The sequence below is a fragment of the Podarcis erhardii genome, assembly GCF_964252035.2.
Source record: "Podarcis erhardii genome assembly, chromosome: 3".
In the NCBI taxonomy this organism is placed as follows: Eukaryota; Metazoa; Chordata; class Lepidosauria; order Squamata; family Lacertidae; genus Podarcis; species Podarcis erhardii.
This window is the reverse complement of record NC_138507.1, coordinates 27,560,928-27,582,155: the sequence shown is the minus strand read 5'-3', so window position 1 is coordinate 27,582,155 and position 21,228 is coordinate 27,560,928. Positions and strand designations below refer to the sequence as shown.

General features: G+C 41.9%; 1 long non-coding RNA gene across 1 annotated transcript in view; it reads right to left on the bottom strand.

Annotated features, from left to right (window-relative positions):
* The window catches only part of LOC309339467, a 270,809-nt gene that overhangs the window by 55,510 nt on the left and 194,071 nt on the right, over window positions 1-21,228 (bottom strand). The window contains exons 2-3 of the long non-coding RNA XR_014155383.1: window positions 19,585-19,699; window positions 15,966-16,034 (exon numbers count right to left, since the gene is read on the bottom strand). This is a non-coding gene — a long non-coding RNA (uncharacterized lncRNA). The remainder of the gene's footprint in view (window positions 1-15,965; window positions 16,035-19,584; window positions 19,700-21,228) is intronic.

Here is a 21,228-nt window from a genome sequence, read left to right as displayed (position 1 = left end):
TGGTTGCATTCTGGCCCAAAGTAGATTTAATTCTACTAGTAAAAGGTCTGAAGACTCGTAAGAACATTGCTATAATCCCCTGTACCAGCCTGCTCACTTCCAAATTCCGACTTCTCCTCAGCTAATCCTTTTGCTGCCACACAGGGTTGATATTTCTTTTCAAAGTAGAGGCCAACTTGTCAGTACCTTTAAAATGGTTATTAGAGCACTCTGACAATGTTAACATCAATAAAATACGATGCGTGAGCAGTAGGCGCTGAGATTGTAAAGCTAACACCAATTATTTCCAGTAGATGAAAACTCTTTCTTCAAGCCCAACGTCTTGAAACTAGGGATATGGGTTTTCATCAGTTTGATCGGTAGGCGAATCACCAAAACTGCAAGTTGATAGGTTGTGTGGAGGAATCACAATTAAGGGAACATTTGTTTATTTTTTAAAACTCTGATTTGCTCCTGTCATAAGCCATGAAACACATATATTTATTTCTCACTCCTACCAATATCTAAGAAAGAGACCTATATTGAAGATTCAGGTTGCGACCCTGACTCCACTTGCTTGGGATAAAGCTTAATTGAATTCAATAGAATTTGCTTCTGAGTAGGCATGGATAGGCTTGCGCAGTTAGTCATGTAAATGTTAGTGAAATTTAATAAACTGATTAATTGGTGTTTTTTAAAGGGCAGGTGGTTTATCAGTCTAAAACTCTTTAATCTGTTGACAGGTCCACTTAAGTAATTTCCTGCTTTTCTATATGTTAATATGTTCATTTTGGAGGGTCAGATTCTAGAACGGAGGCCATGGTAATCTGTTGGGGCAGCAACATTTTTAAAGGACAATACATTTACTGAGGCATAAGCTTGTGTAAGGTGGAGCCCACAGTGTTGAACATCCATCTAATGAAGTGAGTTCTCACCCACTGAAGACTGTGCCATACTCATTTGTCTTTTAAGGGGCTATAGGACTTCATTGTTTTCGTCATGTGGAAAAACTGCCTGCCTCTTGGGTTCTTCATAAGACGTACGCAACAACTATGCTAATACGTCCCCCAGGCATCCAGTCACTTATGGATATAAAGTGGTATATCATTAGATTACCATGGGGAGCAGACATAAACTTAATCTATGAGTATCAAATACGCATCCTATACACTCAGTTCAAAAGCACACATATTTTGCCAAATGCAGCTCAATGTCTGGTTGTACGTATTCATTGTATGTGCTCATTCATGCATTTGACCGTGCAAGAGTTTCAGAGTGTGGCAGGACACCTTCTGAGGAAAGGAGTGATTCTTTTTAAAATGCTCTATCAATGTATCTCTTAAGATAGATGCTGTTGAAATTTAGCATCTCGCCTGAAGAGAAAAGAAAGAAGTCATAAAAGTCAGAGGGTCAGATAACTGACTGGGGTAATATAATATGGTTTCATTGATTCACTGATTTACATGTGCCAAGCTCATAAGTTTGTTTTTTAATCAAGAACTTGCCCCATTACTCAGTGGTTGAGTGCATGCTTTGCATACAGAATATCCCAAGTTCAGTTCCCAGAGGTTCCACTTATGGATGGGAAACACCTCTATCGGAAACCCTGGAAAGACGCTGCATTTAATATTTTATTACCATTTTTATTTATTGAATTTGTATACTGCTCTTCATCCGAAGATAAAAGGACGGCTCATAACATAAAAATACAAACTGAAGAAACCAAATGCATAATAAAAACAAAAACAAACATACCTTCCAACATTACTCTGATGAAAATAGGGACAACCTATTCAATAATAATAGTAACAATCATTTTATTATTTATACCCACCCATCTGCCTGGGTTGTCCCAGCCACTCTGGGTGGCCTCCAACATATATAAAAACGTAATAAAACATTAAGTAAAAACTTTCCTATGCAAGACTGCCTTTAGCTGTCTTTAAAAGTTGTATAGTTACTTATCTCCTTGACTTGGGGGTTGCATATATCCATACCCTCAATCATTTCTCCGATGAAAATTAGTTGTTTAGTCGTTAAGTCGTGACAGACCCCATGGACCAGAGCACGCCAAGCACTCCTGTCTTCCACTGCCTCCCGCAGTTTGGTCAAACTCATGCTGGTAGCTTCGAGAACACTATCCAACCATCTCGTCTTCTGTCGTCCCCTTCTCCTTGTGCCCTCCATCTTTGTGGTTCGAGGACCCGACCCCGCGAAGTGAAATGAAGACACAAGGACACGTGATATAAGGTTAATGGGCTAGAAAAGGCCACAACTTTATTGATTACAGCAATGAAAAGGTATTGGCTTAGGCATTGGATTGAAACAAGTGGGTTTATTCACCAGTAGGTGGAGCCTGTTGATGCTGATCCAACTATAGGCTCACCTCCTGCTGTCACCGAGGGTCGTGCCATGGCCCCCCGCCAAGCAGGCATCGGACAGAATACACGACCGCCAGATTCCTTTAACGGAATACCCCTAAACATTGAAGGCATAGGCGATGGCCACACCTAGCACTTCGACACACCACAACACATTATTCCAATGCCTAACCTACCCACCAATACCACAAAAGTTGTGACGATTGCTACGAGGTAGGCGAAAAAACCAAAAAGCCTAATGCCAAATGGAAAAACTCCTACCAGGCCCCCCGGACAACCAGGGCGACCAGCCTAAGGTCCATAGCAAGGCCAATGACCTAAGCCCTAACTCAAAGGGAGCGGAGGGTGGGTGACTCGCAACGGGACGACGAAGAATGAGGCCAGGGAGAGGCTGGCGCTGCAGCAAAAGGATGCTGAACACGCCCCCTCCGTGGCACCTGGTTGGATGGCCACGGGGGGGGGGCGTGAGCGCCAGCCAGGTGAGCTGGAGGTAGGGGGCAAATGCCCCCTGCTGGGTGTGCTCGGGCTCCCGCCCACAACCACTCCCCTCTCTTTCAGGGAGGAGAGTCTTTCCCAACATCAGGGTCTTTTCCAGGGAGTCTTCTCTTCTCATGAGGTGGCCAAAGTATTGGAGCCTCAGCTTCACAATCTGTCCTTCCGGTGAGCACTCAGGGCTGATTTCCTTAAGAATGGAGAGGTTTGATCTGCTTGCATTCCATGGGACTCTCAAGAGTCTCCTCCAGCACCATAATTCAAAAGCATCAATTCTTCGGCGATCAGCCTTCTTTATGGTCCAGCTCTCACTTTCATACATCACTACTGGGAACACCATAACTTTGACTATACGGATGAACTATCCCAATGAAAATAGGGACATCCTAAGGAAAAGTGGGACATTCTGGGATTAAATCAGAAACTGGGACGGCTTCTGTAAATCCAGGACTGTCCCTTGAAAATAGGGACACTTGGAGGATCTGCACAAAGCAATAACCCCCCTCCCACGAAGACATTTACAAGGACTTTGAATGTTAATCAGCCAAAGGCCTGGTCAAAGAGAAACATTTTCACCTTGCCCAGAACCAACTTGCTCTCTCCAGCTCCTCCCTTCCCAGGTGCAGCCTACGTTCCTTAATTTAAAAACAACAAAAACCCCAAATTTAAAAACACACAAGTTATAAGTTAAAGAAAATCTAAAGCATTTTAAACAGCTGGGGCAATAAAACAACAACAGAAGCACCACCCACAACAACAACAAAAACCCTAAACAATACCCCAACCCAAGAGTCTGTTCAGCCACCTCAGCTTTTTGTAGCTGGAGTCTGTCAGGGCCCCCAGCCTCCCAGGCTAGGTGAAAAAGGCCTGCAAGTCAGGGAGCAGGTCTTTCAGGACTCACAGCAACTTACCTACAGTGGTGCCCCGCAAGACGAATGCCTCGCAAGACGGAAAACTCGCTAGACGAAAGAGTTTTCTGTTTTGGAGGTGCTTCGCAAAACGAATTTCCTATGGGCTTGCTTCGCAAGACGAAAATGTCTTGCGAGTTCCTGCAGGGTTTTTCCCCTCCCCCCCCTTTTTCTAAGCCGATAAGCCGCTTATCCGCTAAGCCGCTAAGCTGCTAAAAGCCGCTAAAAGCCGCTAAACCGCTAATAGCGCTAATCCGCTAAGCCGTCAATGGGCTTGCTTCACAAGACGAAAAAACCGCTAGACGAAGAGAATCGCGGAACAGATTCTTTTCGTCTTGCGAGGCACCATTGTACTATGTTCCTATTTCTATGAAGCAGTACTCTAATGGGATGAATATCACTTGTCCCTCATCCTGGCTTAAAAGATGCATGGACTTCCACATCAAGGTTCTCCAGGATTTATAGAAATTGGAGGGCTGGAGGACTAGCATATTTAAATGTTCGGGGGGGGGGACGGACAACAGCAACCCTGCTCTCCACTGCATTAGAATATTGTTGCAACATTTGAGTGAGAGCTACTCATTTCAAAAAGTTCAATTGTCATCCATTATGCTATGGAATAAATCTGTATTTATAACCCAAGAACACACCAGACCTTGTCTGTTGCATAATACTCAAAAGTAGCAATTCATGCCAACAGTCACACTTTAGTCGCATTGAAATAAATGGGGGGAAGTTAGTTATGACTAACTTATCTTCCTTTCATTTCATTGGAGCTAAATTTATTCTGGATCCAGCCCATTAGGCTTTGATTCACAATTAATTTCTTTGCTTTTTATAGACTATGTGTCTGTGTCTTTCTGTTTCTCTCTTTCTCTTTCACGCACACACTTTGCAACTGCAGCACTATGAGGCAACAATAATACACTGCTAAAAATGACTTTTCTTTGAGTAATGATTTTAAAAACATAGTTGTAAAAATGAAATGTTAAGGTATTAACCTTTACTTGAAAAGTATGCAATTTGTGATAAAAGCATGAGAAAATATCCTTCTAAGCAATGCCTCATGAATACAGAAGGATAATTGTTTCACATGAATAGGCAATTAAATACTATGATGGAATGAATGAACATAGATACCCAAATGTCACTTATCTGGCTCTCTCTGCCCCCTATATGTAACATGATATAATAAAAGCTCTCATTCTGTATACATTTACCATGCCTGAAACAACTAGACTGCTTGTGTGTCCTGGCAACTTGCAGAAAAATGTGGATCGACTTCATATCTCCCTGCAGTTACAAGCAAACTTTCTGTCAATTTTAATGGGTATGGGTTAAAGTGCTGCTGTTTAATGACTGCATTTTAAAGAAGCAAAATTAGACTCTGATTCTATAACCCAGTAGAAGTTAAGCACTTTGATTCCAGCAGAAGTTAATTCTGTGGTTCTGTCTCCCATTAAACCAATGAGACTAACAGTATAACCCTAGGCATGTTTACTCAGAAGAAAGACTCCCTGTGTTCAGAGAAACTTTCAATCTGAAGAGTGAATATAATGATGCAGTGCTTTGCTTTGGCTGGATCATTCCACATGCTTATTCAGAGGTTGCACCACTGAAATTTATTAATTTACAATATGTGCCCTGCAATTTCCTTCCTCTGCAAATACAGAAATTAAAAATCGCTAGCAAAAACAGGCCAAAAAAATTGCAATCAGTTAAAATACATTAATACAGGAAAATAAGACGAAACAGTTTCAAACCAAAACCAAAGGAGTCATTAAGACATGATGTAACCTGCATTAGAAGGAAAAGCCTGTTTAAATGCTGATGCCTGCTACCAGTATACCTGAAAGAGCATCTCCTCCCCCGTTGTTCAGTCTGGACACTGAGGTCTTCCTCTGAGGGTCTTCTGCTGGTTCCCTCACTGTGAGAAGCGAGGCTACAGGGAACCAGGCAGAGGGCCTTCTCAGTAGTGGCGCCCGCCCTGTGGAATGCTCTCCCATAAGATGTCAAGGAAATAAACAACTACCTGACTTTTAGAAGACATCTGAAGGCAGCCCTGTTTAGCGACGTTTTTAATGTTTGATGTTTTAGTATGTTCTGATATGTGCTGTGAGCTGCCCAGAGTGGCTGGGGAAACCCAGCCAGATGGGCGAGATGTAAATATTGAAAAGTGGACACACAGGTGATATCAACAGCGTGCCTTCTCGCCCCTTGCCTCTCATGGTTGATAACATCTAGGAGTAGAGGTCTAAGGAGTGGTTAATGCCTGATTATGGAAGGAAAGATGCTCACTAGCTTGGAGGAGACGGTGATGGAACTTCTCCAAGTCCGGAGCTTTTAGAAAACCTCTGCCAGACTGTAATATTTCTTTCCTGAGCAAGGTGATTGAGAGCTTGGAGGCAAGCTGTAGGTATTCCTGAATGAAGCAGACTATGTAAGTCCACTCCAGTCTGGTTTCAAATCTGGTTTTAGGACTGAAACAGCCTTGGCTGCCCTGATCTTTAAAATTTCTAAAGATGGGACCACTTGTATTTCCTAAGAAATAGATTCCATAAGTGTGGGGCCACCACCCAAAGTCCCTGTTTATGATACCTGTTAACCTAATATCTCCTGCTAACACCTGAGAGGCTGATTGTGAAATCGAAGCAGTCTTGTACGGGCATAGATGGTGCTTCAAATGGCTTCCTCTCAAAGCATTTAGTGCATGGTTGGGGAACCTCAGGCCTTGGGCCTAAATGTGGCCTTTCTATCTACTCCTCAAGACTCTCCTTAGGCCACACACCCTATTTCCTCTTAAATGTGAACCTTAAATTGGGCATACCAGCCAGTATAACTGGTATAGAATTGCTATCATACTGTTTGAATGCTTAGCTCCTACTAGCGTTCTTGCTGTCTTACTCTGTTATCCGCTGAAGTTTCCAAACCATAGTTCAGGGCAACGCCACACCGATCTGGAGATCGCAGCACAGTGCCCAAACCCTGCACCACCACACTCCCCGCTGCATTCCCCAACCCTCCCCACACCATGCTACCTGTTTGTGGTTTAATGTGCTGTGTTCATGAACCCACCATCCTCCCATCCTTCCTTCCCATAATCACAACCACTCAATAAAAGGGGGAGAAAGAAAAAGAACTGCTAATGTAACATTTATGTGTGACTGAGCAGTGAAAGAAGGTCTGTGCCTCCCGCCGCACATTACGCCGAACATAAGACTCATATTTCTGTCACTGTCTCACCCTGCGTCTTGCTTAAGTCATAACGTATGGTCTCTCGTTACAGTAAAAGCTGATGCCACCGAGAAATTCTGTTCTGTACTGTACATTGCTGAGATTGGCTGAGGTGATGCAATCCCGCCCGTTATCTTAAGCAAATGACCTCATGCTCTCTATGAATCAGCATCATTAGATCTGTATGAATGAACTCATCCTTCAAAGAAAGCTATAAAATCTATTGGTTCTTCTGGGAAGCGGAAGGCAGTGGTCTCCTGATGACGCATCTTATTTTATTCAGCTTCATTACATCCTCTAGCCTTACTCTGCTTTTACATTGGGTTTGGCTCTCTGGCCTTTTCAAATCAATTACGTACCTCAGGTTAGAAATCAGATTGAGATTTTGCTGCATACTCACCTCATGCAATCTGAACATTGCATCTCTCTCTCTCTCTCTCTCTCTCTCTCTCTCTCTCTCTCTCTTTCTCTCTTTCTCTCTTTCTCTCTTTCTCTCTTTCTCTCTCTCACGCAGGTCTTCTGTCGTCCAAACCTGTTCAGGTTGATTACCCTCAGGACTTAGGATGTGACTTGATACTACTTGAGGGACAATATCAAAATAATAGCTCTTTAACACACCAGGCAACAACAGAACTGCAGTCTCATGACTGCTCTATTAGAGGAATTATATTTTCGCTGGCATAAGGCATTCCACATGGTGGAAATCAAGTCATTTTTAGGGTGTGGCAAGAAGGTGAACTGAATTTATCCAAGATTCCGTACCACACTGGATGATTCTAATAGTCATTTGGGAAAACTGCAGAAAAAAAAATTCATCTCTTGTTGTTTTTTTCATCCTCAAGAAAGGGAGCTTCATGGAAAATCCATTGGCTATTTGAATGTTATCCTGCTCAGCTTGAGCTTCCTTTTGTTATGTTGTATTCATTCATCAGTGTCCATTCATAACATCCATTCATGGGTGTTTTCAAATGTGTGGTTTTTACCTCATAGACACATAGCATCATAGGATTTGTAGTCTTCAAGCTGTATTAAAAAAAACCCCAAGGTTTTATATAACCACGCACAATTTCACATGATCAAATTTGATTAGAGGATATGATTTGACAGGAAGGAGGTTAAAAGATCAGGAGCTGTTTTGTAAGGAAAAACTTAAAATGACACAGGATTATGGTTATCATGAAAGTACATATCATGATGGCTGATTTGGAAACAACACAGTGGATTTCAGAATGAACTCCACAATCTTTAGACGAGGACTCACTCAGAATTATTAGATAAGCAATATCTGTCCAGAATTTTAAATTCTGGAAACTTTGTCAGCAGGTCTGGATCGTATGTGTTGACCCCATGGTAAGTGACTATTTTCACCCCGAGAAACACATTCATTCACTTGTATTGCACGGGGAGATGTCCCAGTTTATTTAGTGAGGTAATCTCCTAGGACATGCTTTGCAAATGGCCTCCACACATTCAGCTAAAGCAGGGCTCATACCTCCCATATATACCCACTGCTTTTTCCTTTCTGTCAGAAAAGAGCTGAGGCCGTACTAGATAGCATGTTCAGAGAACATGAAAAACTCCTCTTTTGTTTTGGTACATCGCTGAGCTCTTTTAGAAGTGTAGCTTTGTATTACTACTACTCAACACCGATAAGGATGGTGGAATTTATTCATGAGTTGCATAAAACCCACCTAGATATTCGAGCCCCTCTCAGAGAATTGAAGCTGCTGCAGCCCGCTTATCTGATGGCAGCCATAAAGTGCTGGTTCCTAGAAGGATTACCTGTGAAAGCCGGGGGGGGGGGGGCAGGCAAATCTTCTGAAGACACAAGTAGGATATATTTCCCCTCAAAAGAAATTCAGAAGGATACCATGAACAGAAATGCTAATTCCCCCCCTATGCATATTTACTACTTGTAGTGTGACAAATTGAAACCCTGAAATAAGGAGGCTTGAGTAAATGGAGAGGAATTTTCAGCGTCCATTTCGAGCGAATAAATATAAAGCCATTGGACTTGCTTTAAAAGTGCTTCTCTTTTCTTTCTTTCCAGGATCTTAGTAAATTAGGTATTTAAATCTGGTCATGCTGCATGAACATGATACCATTCAAAGTTATATTACTTATTACTGTATAATATTTGCTCCCAACTGTGTATTCCTAACGCACTCCCTCTCCGCCTCTTCATTTGTAATTCCAAGGGAAGGTCTGGTGCCTGCGCAAGGCCCAGCGATGAGTGGAATTCCCTCGAGAATAATAAAACCATCGCAACAGTAACTTCCATATATTTTCAAAGACGATGTTCACAGGCCCTCCAAGTGTCCCTATTTTCCAGGGACAGTCCCGGATTTACAAAACCTGCCCTGGTTCCTGATTTGATCCCAAATGTCCCTATTTTCATTGTGGAAATGTTGGAGGGCATGGTAAGTCATCCCTACTTGCATCGGATAAATGTTGGAAGGTATGGAGTTATGCAACCCCCAAACCAAGGAGATAAGTAACTATACAGTCTTTAGAAGACATCCAAAGGCAGCCCTGTACAGAGAAGGTTTTTTAATGTTTAATGCTTTACTCTGTTTTTATATATGTTGGAAGCCGCCCATAGTGGCTGGGGCAACTCTGTCAGATGGGCAGGGTAAAAATAGAAGAAGAAGATGAGGAGGAGGAGGAGAAAGAGGAGGAAGAAGAATAATAACAATAGGAAGAGGAGGAGGAAGAAGAAGAGGAGGAAGAGGAAAAGGAGGAGGAGGAGGAGGAAGAAGAAGAAGAAGTCTCTATTTTCGTCCCTATTTTCATCAGAGAAATGTTGGAGGGAATGTGTTCAGAACATAGGAAGCTGCCTTTTACTGAGTTGGAAAATTGTTCCATCTAGCTCAGCATTGTGGCAGCTCCAGAATTTCAGACAAGGGTCTCTCCTAGCCCGACCTGGAAATGCTGGGGACCTCCATGCAAAGCAGTTACTCTAACTCAGACACTGGCAGGAGCACTGCTTTGACTCCACCAGTGCATTTGCACTGCACTGACCTCACTGCTGCCTATATCTTCTGGTATGCAGCAGCAACAAGACGGACAAGTAGGGGTGGGGAAGATATTAAATTCAGCCTGCATTTAAAGAGGAACTTACTAAATTAGCATTTTCCAAAACAATATGCAAAACAAAACCCAGCCCTCCCTTTGAAATTCCCACCTATATCAAGTTCTTCAGCCAAGGAATGAGCACAAAAATGCATATACAGTGGTAAAATGTCTACCAAAATATACATTTTATGGAATATGGCCTGCAAATAGTGCATTAGGTTAGGAAAATTGCTTTGCAAAGCAGGTACATTGGGCAAAATGGAATATAAAACATATAAACGGGGAAAGCTGAACAAAAATGCTTACAATTTTTCATGAGGGAACACACACACACACACACACACACAGCAAATTGATGTAGAAATGTGGAAAAACTGAATTCCAGATTGGAAATAATGAGAAACTGAGAGAAACTGAAATTGCCGTATTTGGCCAGTGCCCTGTTATGTTGTCTGCTGCTGTAAAGTACCTGTATATAATGTGTGTGTGTCACATTTTAGATCCAGAAAATGGACACAAAAAACAGTAAACATCCCCCTCACAGATACCTCCTGGAGCTATTGTGCCAATAAGCCCTCCAGCTACTTCAACCATTCAAAGTCAGGGCTCAGGAGAATCGATCATGTGTGATTTCGCCTTAAAACTGCGAGACCCAAAATGCAAAGTTGCTCTTCGTATTGTGACATGAACAAAAGGGCTATTGCAAAGACATGATGGAAGTCAAGAAGACATTGCGTGTGCACATTGTTATATTCGCTGCTTTGAAATTCCTCATCTCTTAATACCAAAATAATATGCAGCACACCATCTGCCAGCTGTGAACAGAAATAAAATTGCGGGTACAGGTACTGTAATGTACAATCTAATTAGTCTACTAAACCTTAATATATCTGAGATTTTGTAAATATAAAAACAATCGTAGCGGAACAAACCCATTCCTCTGACACAATAATGATGGAGATTCTTATGCTGCCATAATGAAGGGCTTTCTTATACATATTTTCAGTGCCTCACAGTGCGCCTTGCTTAATGTGTTATACGGCTGCATGTAAGGCAATTAAACTGATAATATACTGAAACAAAACACACAGAATCTGAAAATAATCATACGATTCATAGCACGACCCACAGATTTTAGTTCAGATACTGTAACAGCACTTTCACCATTTAATGATGCTGGTGTTCTTCAAATTAACATGGTTGAGCCTTTATTCCATCTCAAGATAACACAATGCAAATGATACATTATGATACCACGCTTTATGAATCTATTCTCTCGCACTGAAGGCCCCTACGCCTACCCAATACTGATCTTTGGTTCCCCCTTTCCCCAAAGAGGGGATTTAGGGCAGTTGTTACAGGGCCAGTTTCCTATGAAGCAGTGAATATTGGAAAACGGGGGTTTTATATATATATATATATATAATAATAATAATCAGTTTGTTGTTATTTAAACGTGGGGCATAGAAGCAATCACACAGGAAGGCAGTGCTTGTTCCAAAGGAACCTCTTGCTGCAAAAAATTAAAAAGCTTTCCTCAGAAACTGTCTGAGGGTTGAACAGCTTGCCACCCCCATTGTTCAGCCCGGACACAGAGGTCCAGCTCCGAGGATCTTCTGGCAGTTCCCTCACTAAAAGAAGTGAGGTTACAGGAAACTAGGCAGAGGGCCTTTTCGGTAGTGGCGCCCGCCTTGTGGAATGCCCTCCCATCAGATGTCAAGGAAATAAGCAACTGTCTTACTTTTAGAAGACATCTGAAGGCAGCCCTAAGTTTTTAACATTTGATGGTGTTTTTAATATTCTGTTGGAATCTGCCCAGATGGGCGGGGTATAAGTAATAAATTAATAATAATAATAATAATAATAATAATAATAATAATAATAATAATAGGGAAATCCAACACCTTGTGAGGTAGTTTAGGCTGAGAGGCAGTAATTGCCCCAAGATCATGTCTGAGTGGGGGGTTTGAACCCTGGTCTCCCAAGCCCTATCCTGGCATTCTCACACACACACAATCTATCACACACATACACAAGCACCTAGATGTTTTGATTAGGAGAAATCACGTTTTTCTCCCCCTTGCCTTTTAATTGCCTGTCTGCTATTCCCTTTCCATTCCCGCTTGTCCCACAGGCCCACACCACCTCCCAGCTTCCAGAACAGGAAGAAGAGATGTGCTAACATACCTAACACATTTAGGCAGTCAGCAAGTGACACTGTCTGTCAGATAGGCGAGAGCTCACTTTACATTCCACTTACCATCTGCTAAGACTCATTTTGTGTCAAGCTGGCAAGGCAAGGCAGCATTTGATGATGTGGAAATAGCGAACAGCCCTCTATGTTGAAAATAGCTGTGGTCTACTTTTTATTTTCACAGTAAATGGATGTGCCCAGAGAGAGAGAGAGGAAATCCTTTCTTAAATAGTGACTTGAAATAATTTCCAGGGCTATTGAATGGCCACTGTAAGGTACTGTTAAATGTTTTACAAAAAAAGCAATTGACCAGAATAGTAAATAGCAGCATAGGGAGAAGTGGGTGACTTAGAAATATGTATGTTTAAGAAGCTGCACCAATCACAGCAACCAGTGAGAGCACATAGCTCCCATCATATTATCACTGATACATTTGTGAGATGCAGGAGTAGTAGTACTACATTTCACTACAGTTTCCCAACAAAGACATGTGCAGTAGGATAGAGCCAGTAACCATGCGTACCACACTTGTAGAGATCCTATCTTTTTTTTTTAAATAATATTTATTGAACATTTTCAAATATGACAGAAAAAAGAAAAAAAAAACATGTAGAGATCCTATCTTAACTAGATAGGATATGTGTGTGCAGTTTTGCTTCTGTGTACATAATGTTAGAATTCCTGCTCCCTGATTGCAGTCATGGGATTGTTTTCTTTCACATGCCGGTGTATGCCTTGACTCCACAGTGTGGGAAGTGACGGAGACAGGATGTTTGTGTGACTGTGTTCCGTGAAGTGGGGCTATTGTCCTTTGTTCTCTCTCTTTGCTGTCTGATGCTAGAGAGAGAGGGAGCCATGTTGCAGTGTTCTGTGTGTGTTTATATGTAAATAAAGTAGATTAGCCAAAATGCTGAGTTGCTGAGGTCTGTTATGCAAACTGCAAAGACTCTGCGGATCCCTGAGTGTGCCAATGTCTGTTGGCATCGGTCGCTGTGATGTTTGGGCAGAAGAAAGCTAATGAAGCTCCAGAACGATTGACCAGGAGGGAGAGAACAGGCCAGTCGGGCATGTGTCTCTACCAGGGTCCTACTCAAGTGTAGGACGAGCTCCTGACACATAAAACCCCTAACTGGATCCAAGGACATATTCCGCAAATCAAATTATGTTTCCTGGCAAAACCTGTTATCTCAGTATTGGACAAGAAGCCCAAACTATTAGCCCTTCATTTGCACCCTATTACTTTACACTTAACTGAACATCCCCGCCAAATTCAGTGCTACATCACCAAGCTACTAGGAACAAGGAAAGCTCTTCTGTAGCAGCTGACTAGATACTTTATTCCTTACTCAGATGTTTAGATATTTATTAATCTATCTTTCTTCCTTTACCCTGTTAGGATGTACAAATCACACCGCATCAACAATGAAGGGATTTAAAGGTTCCTGGTCGTAACATAGCCATGCCTGACCATTTAATTTCAGTTCTTCCATTCATTCATTTATTGCATTGATCTCCCATCTTTTATCCAAGGAGCTTGAGGTGGCATGCACGGTTCTCTCCCTGGGAGGGAGGTAAGATTACTACAAATATGGTATCGCAACACAACGTCTTTGTAAGGTAGACCAGCCTTATGCCCATATCATTGGGGAGAAAGAAGCAAGGCTGAGAAACGGTGGCTTTTTTTACAATGACCGAGACTGCTTGGAATAGCTCATGCTTTTAATCCTACACCAAAGTACATATGTATCAGAAACATGCAATATTTATAAAAGAGGTGCTTGTGTGGAAAGAAGGTGGGGGGAGAAATCAGCTACTGCTTTATATTCTGATTGTCCAATAATAATCTGATCAGAAAACTGAATCCTTAGAAAAGAAATGTTTTATGCAGGCTCAGTCACTGAGCCTAACAGTAGTTATGCTCATTATTTCAAGCTCCCGGCTAAACAGCCCTGCGATATTATTCAACTCCAATTAAACGAGGCATATGCAGATATCGCTAACCTGAGCATATCTAGCCTTCTTTGTATTCAGATGTTTGAGGTGCAAACAACATACCAGATGGAGGTAGGATGCTTAGAAGAGACCTATTGTGCCTAGACATCTGAATATGAACATGAACCACTCATCTGTGTCAGCACAAATGCAATCTATCTGCCACATAATAGATGACATTGACTTTTCCCTTTGATTGAAATGACTTTGCACAAGACATACCGTAATGCTATTTTGCTAATGAAAATAATCATTTTTCGAACGCTTTGGAAGCAAACCAAGGCACACATTCAGTAAGGGAGAAAAGGCGCATGAAAGACGCATGCACACAAAATATTGGGGTTGGAGTGGATTGTGAGTACACCTCCAGTGATCGTGACAATGGTGAATTTCTTGGCCTCCCCACACATTATTGTTATTGTTGAATGATATTGTTAATGCATAGCTGTCAACGTTTTCCTTTTTTAAAGGGAAATTCCCTTATTCCAAATAGGATTCCTCGCAAGGAAAGGGAAAAGTTGACAGCTATGTTAACTACAACAGGGGCAGCTAACATGCTGCCGTCTGGATTTTTGTCAGGCTACAGCTCCCAGAATCCCTAAACATTGACCTTGCTGTCTAGGGCTGATGTATCTGCAAGGCACACATTGGCTACCCTTGAAACTATGCAAAATCACTTATTTGCCCACTATGGCTCCCTTTTCAGCCACATCGTAACATCTCCAATAATCTTCATAGTGTTTCATAATCATATAGAGGTGAGTCAGACTGGAAAGAAGCTATTTTGAAGAGTTGTCCCTGGGAAACCTGTGGGGCTACAGCCTATCCACTGTTGGGGGGACACTTTGACCCAATGTGTGAACATTAGGGGAGAGCTTTTGTCCCCGAGAGGCTGTTTTACCAGAGTCAGCTTTTCAAAACAACCCCTTGTGCAAAGCAACGAGAAACAGCTCCAGTGAATGGCCTGGGAGTTGCTTTGAAGTTCTGCTCCTGGGGAAACCGAGGCTGCGGCAAAAACCCACTGCAAAAGTGAAAGTTGAAAGCAGCAGTGTCCCATAGAGGGGGTGGGCTTTTATACACCCACAAACACACCACCCACCCAAACACCTGGAGCAGTTTAATTGGGAGCAGTATTTCAATGTATGGCAGGAACTGGGAATACTTTCTCCAGCTGAGATTTTAATCAAGAACCGTTTCTACTACTGAACATTACCAAGTCCTGGAAGTTTGTTTCTGAGCCTGAGCCCACTGGACCTTGCCAGTGTATCTCCACATTTCAAAATAAAGAAAACTCCCTTCTGTTGCAAGAAAAAACAGCCAGTTGGGTTTTAGATTACGGCACAATCTACGTAAGTACCTTTTGAACACACAAACAGACGACAGAGAAATGATAACCAGAATCCCAAGCTTTCTGTGTGCCTCCCCTGAACTCATTTTACTAATACATTCTCAATGTAAAATAAGCCAGGTTTTTTTAAAATAGAAAAAAATGTTTAAGCCATGCACTTCCTTTTATAGGATGGTTTTATTAAAAGCATAATAGGTTTGTCCTGACTATCTTAATGATATGATGCCCTCTGGGTAGGCATTTAAACTCTTCCATTTGGAGCAAGAGAACATGAAACATACTACTCCTTGACTATAGGAAACATGATAACGAGCCATTTTAAGCTGCCCTTTCCCCACAAAATATTATGTAGTTATGCTGACCTTAAAAGAACTCTGGTGTTCAACAGGTAGAAGAATTTTGTAGCTGGCAGCATCACTGGGTCCTGGAATCTGTTTGAAGCGACCGGCGCATAGCAATAGGAATCATCAAGTTGTTTGTTACTTACCTGTTTACAGAATAAATGTTCTGGGGACCTTTGCATTTTTATTAGAGCAACTGATTTCTATGACCCAGAAGATGCCATGTGACACACACACACACACACACACACACACACACAGGCATTTATTAGAAAATGTGCTTAGGTTAGTGCTCGTTACATTGGATACAAATTCTATTCACCCTGATGATCCGACAAGAGCAATGTGCTCAGTGCAAGATCTACGCTGAGCATGACCAAAATGCTCACACCCAGCCTTCTGCCATGTTAAGCAATCAATGAGCTGAATGGGGGGGACTAGAAAAACGATGGAAGAAGCATCAGCTGGAGCTTGATCTGGAATTTGCAATGTTAAAGGAAAGTGTGGAATCTGAAGTTATAATTGATTGTTTGGAACAATCCCATTTTGTGTCAGACGAATAGGAGCAGGAGGAAGATAGGAAAGGGGGAAGTGGCTAGTCACTGCTGATCTCCAGCAGGTATATTGGAGAAAGGAGATAGCGAAGAGGAGAATCTGGATTGACTTCAACGGTAGCCACTGGTGGCAAATTTCCAAGGCCACCAGATCCCCAAAGAGGCATTACTGCATTTCAAGAATCCTGATGTGTATATTTAATCTTCCTTGAAATTGGGTGATTATGCATATATTGTGTGCCTGGGAAAAGACTTGCTCTGGGGGGCTTTTAGAAATAAACATATCATCTAGCCTGCTATAACCCAAATGTATGGGTCTCTCTTTCTCCCGCTCCTTCCATCTCCCTTCCAGTTTTATTTGGCTTATCCTGACAAGACAGTGAAACTAAATGTACCTTATGTGAAAAATAACTACCAAGGTGCTCTTGCAGTCTGTTTAGAGTTAAGGGATTGGACATAGGAATATGAGCTGTTTCCCTTGCCCATCTCTTGCCGTATGGTTAATGGTTTTGATGGCACAGAGGAGAATTGTTTATAGGATTTCTTTTTAGTGCACGGTATATTAGCATCTCCCATTTTAATGCATTCCATAAATAAAAAATGATGAAATGCCAATGTTTTGCAAACTGTGTGCGGTTAACTTTATTCTGAAATCTGTCTCTCTATATATATGTACACACACACACAATTTGCAGCATATCTGTAATTCCCCTCTCATCTCGACCCTGTGCTGATTTTCCTAGAATGGATACTTAACCAGAAATTTATCACTTTTGGGTCCCAAATAAAGTTCTGAGCTAGCATGCATCAAGCAGCATATATATAAGGCAACTGATCTATGCTGAGACATAGGAGCTGTCATTCTGAGGGAAGCCAACTATTGCTCTGCTTGAAACGTACGAAATCGTTCTTGGAATTGGAGAACTGGCAAGCCAAATGGTGGCCTGCCAGGGACTTGATACAACTGCTTTTGCTACCTGGAAGTGTGGAAGCATGGCAGTTGTTAAGAACTTGACAGACCACAGAACGTCGCTGTGTGGGTGAGGCATGGCACAGCATAGCAATGTTCCCTGACCATGCTAAGTCTCCCGATTCAAGCAATCACAGGGTTGTCCGATATGTGGCCACAGGAGAAGACCTTCTTGGTGGCTGGTCCCCGACTTTGGAATGCCCTCCCTAGGCATGCCTGACTGGCTCCCTCTTTGTCACTGGCAGGCAAAGACTCTTTTATTCTGACTGCTATTTAAGGAAAGGGCTTTTTATTATTGCTGCCCTGTTTTTATTATCTGTATTCTCATAGATTTGTTTTTATATTGTTTTAATTCTATTATTTTTAATGTGGTTTTAGCTTTCTGTAATTTATCTGTGCTGTTTTAATCCGTGTAAGCTGCCTTATGTTTCCGAGCACAATTTAAACGGTTGGTGCTGGCCATTAAAGCCCTCATGGGCCTTGCCCTGTATACCTGAAGGAGTGTCTCCAACCCCATTGTTCTGATGGCCTTCTGGCCGTTCCTTCACTGCCAGAAGTGAGGTTACAGGGAACCAGAGAGAGGGACTTCTCGGCAGTGGTGCCCTCCCTGTGGAACACCTTCCCATCAGATGTCAAGGAGATAAAGAACTAAACAACTTTTAGAAGACATCTTAAGACAGCCCTCTATTGGGAAGTTTTTAATGTTTGATGTTATATTATTATTTTTATATGTGTTGGAAGCCGCCCAGATTATTCTAGCCTGGAAAAAAGGCAGGATATCATCATCATCATCATTAGCTGGAGTGATTATGTCATTTATTAGCGCACCAGAGTAACTGATGCAGTGTTCTTGCTCCAGCAAGGGAATGAGGTGATAACAAGGCTTTTAAATGTTAAGCTAGATTAACATGGAGGAAATCAGAGAATGAGAAAAATAATCAAGCAGAGGCTAGGAGTTTAAACGGTAACCCTTCTTTGCAAGTTAAAGGTTGCGCTGCAGCTGACTGAAGATCCTTTGTCGAAGTGCAATGTGTCTGAAGTAAGTACCACTAAATTCAGTGGTGCTTACTCCCAGGAAACTAGGAACAGGATTGAACTCATGCCACATGATCCAGGGATTTGAACACAGATCCCCCCAATCAAATTCTGATATGCTTTGTTAGCTCACTATTCTAGAGCTGTTAGCTGTTCCTAATATATCAGGTATTATGTTCTGCTCATGTTTGCTCTCTCTCTCTCTGTGTATGTGAGAGAGAAAGAGAGAGAGAGAGCAGAAGAAGGCAGAAGCCAAAACATTTTACCTTTAAGACTTTAATCTCTCTGTTCTGTTCTTTGCTGTATAGATCTATCTATAGCTGTATCTACATGCATAAACACAGTTGGTTGAATATTATTTTTTAATCAGGGCAAGAGTTTTGCAGATATAACTGATCACAAGTAGACATGCTCTGAAAAGCACAAGGATAAAAAGCACTTCCCAGGACAAAAATAAAAAAATGCACTTGTAAACCTATGGATATTTTCACATGTTCACTTTATAATTTGGCAAAACAACAGGAAGGCACCTTGTGGCAACTCTTTCACATTGAAAATGGTTGAGAAAGAGGTGGGAAATGGCATTTTTAATTGCATTCCAAACAGATGATATTTTAAGCTTCTTTTCCCCAAATTCGTTTCTTATTTTCTTCCCTGAACTGCCCAGGAATCACAGCCGAACCTCCTGGAAACAACATGTAATTAAATGTATAGAACACCTCTTTACCCTGTCTTTTGATGCTTGAGATATAAACTTTAAGGACACACCTTATTTCTGCGATTGTAAGTAGTTTTGAACTGTTTTTGACATTTTGACACAATGCCCCTGGGACCTTAGGGTGAAGTGCGAGAGAAGGAAGACACAACAATAAAGAATAATTTGTTCTACGAATGTCACCCCATAAACATTATGGTAATCAGGCATGGCAATTTGAGCATGGGCTCAAGCGATCTACCTATGCTTTGCCCTCCAAGGTCTAACAAAACAAGCTCTGCGTTGAGCAGAAGGAAGGCCATATCTGATCTCTGAAAGCTGGTGACTAAACCTCCAACAAACACATTACTGCTTAATCTGTCCTACCTGGCTGTGGTTCCACTTGTCTCAGCCATTTCCCGCATTACCATTAAATCTCTGTTGGATGTTCTCTGCAAACAGTGCATTGACTGGCGATCCAAGTAAGAGCGGGGGACCTCTTCTAGAAAAGACAACAAATAAATAAAAGATCCCTGAGCAGTCAGACAGGCTTTGTTGTCTTAACGTTGGTCATTGTGTTTCCATCCAGCGAGATTTAGAGGAAGGAAACAGAATGGGAAAGACGACCGGAGTGTCAACAAAGCAGTATCTGATGAAACCTCTGAAGACCTGGAACAGGCCCACCCAGTTTATGACCTGCCAAGCTGAGGGCAACATACACCAGCCATATATTGGGGTCTATCAGCAGCTTGAGGACTGTACTGTTTTTTTAGTCAATGACAGGAGTTTTTACAATACAGTGGTACGTCGGGTTACATACGCTTCAGGTTACAGACGCTTCAGGTTACAGACTCCGTTAACCCAGAAATAGTACCTCGGGTTAAGAACTTTGCTTCAGGATGAAAACAGAAATCGTGCTCTGGTGGCGTGGCAGCAGCAGGAGGCCCCATTAGCTAAAGTGGTGCTTCAGGTTAAGAACAGTTTCAAGTTAAGAATGGACCTCCAGAAGGAATTAAGTACTTAACTTGAGGTACCACTGTACTTGTAAGACTGATGGGCTGTCATGCAAGGTGGCTTATATTCAGCTTGGTGGATCACACAAGCTGCTTACTCCTGGTCTACATCTCCTCCTGCAATAAGGTATGATTTTTAAAACAAACAAACAAATATTTATTGGTTTTTAAACAAATACAAGAACCATTAAACACTGATTTAACTGTACATCTCATGGTGTACATCCCATGTCTAAACCTATGACTTAACATGACCTCTCTGCTGAGAAGATTAAACGGTCGGTATTGGTTTTGATCAGCAACATACTCAGAGGATATTATGCTTCTCTGTACTTATCTGACAATCCGCCTCAGAAATTAAGAGTTGGTTACCTTTCAGTGGTAAATTTTCAGCCACTATCAGATGAGCACAGACAGTATTTAAACCAATTCATTTCTCAGGAAGAAGTCCTAGAAAGGCTTTTCAGGAGAATTTAATAAGGAATGATTTGATAACTTGCAGAAGAGCAACACAAGAGGGCTTGGCATTCAGATAACTAAAATATTGCAAGGGGGCAGGGATAATACAGCCTCCTGTGGCCCTCTGAAGACTGATAAACTTATGAGGAGTTGTTTTGCTCAGCAGCAATTTCACACGTGAACCTAAAAGACATGGACACCTCCCTTCCTCAGAAACATCTCAGCATAGTGACAAATTAAAACCACAAAATAGAAACATAACCCTGAATGTCACTCAGTGAATGAAGATGCAGTAATTAACGCACCAGAATGCAATATCACAACGGAAAGACTTAGATTTCCTAGCCTTGGATAACATAGCAGACTTTGGTTTGGTTCAGGCCAGCAGGAGCCAACAGAAGTGGCTGGCATGGGTTTCCATTGGTTTCTCGTTGCATCGAAAATGAACTTTGTGTTGGATGCATTATTTGCAACATCACCCCAATTACCAGTTGGGGCATTTTGCTTCTGTGTTCCCCAAATTCATATCAACTCAAGCATTTGAGTTTTCTGTGAATCA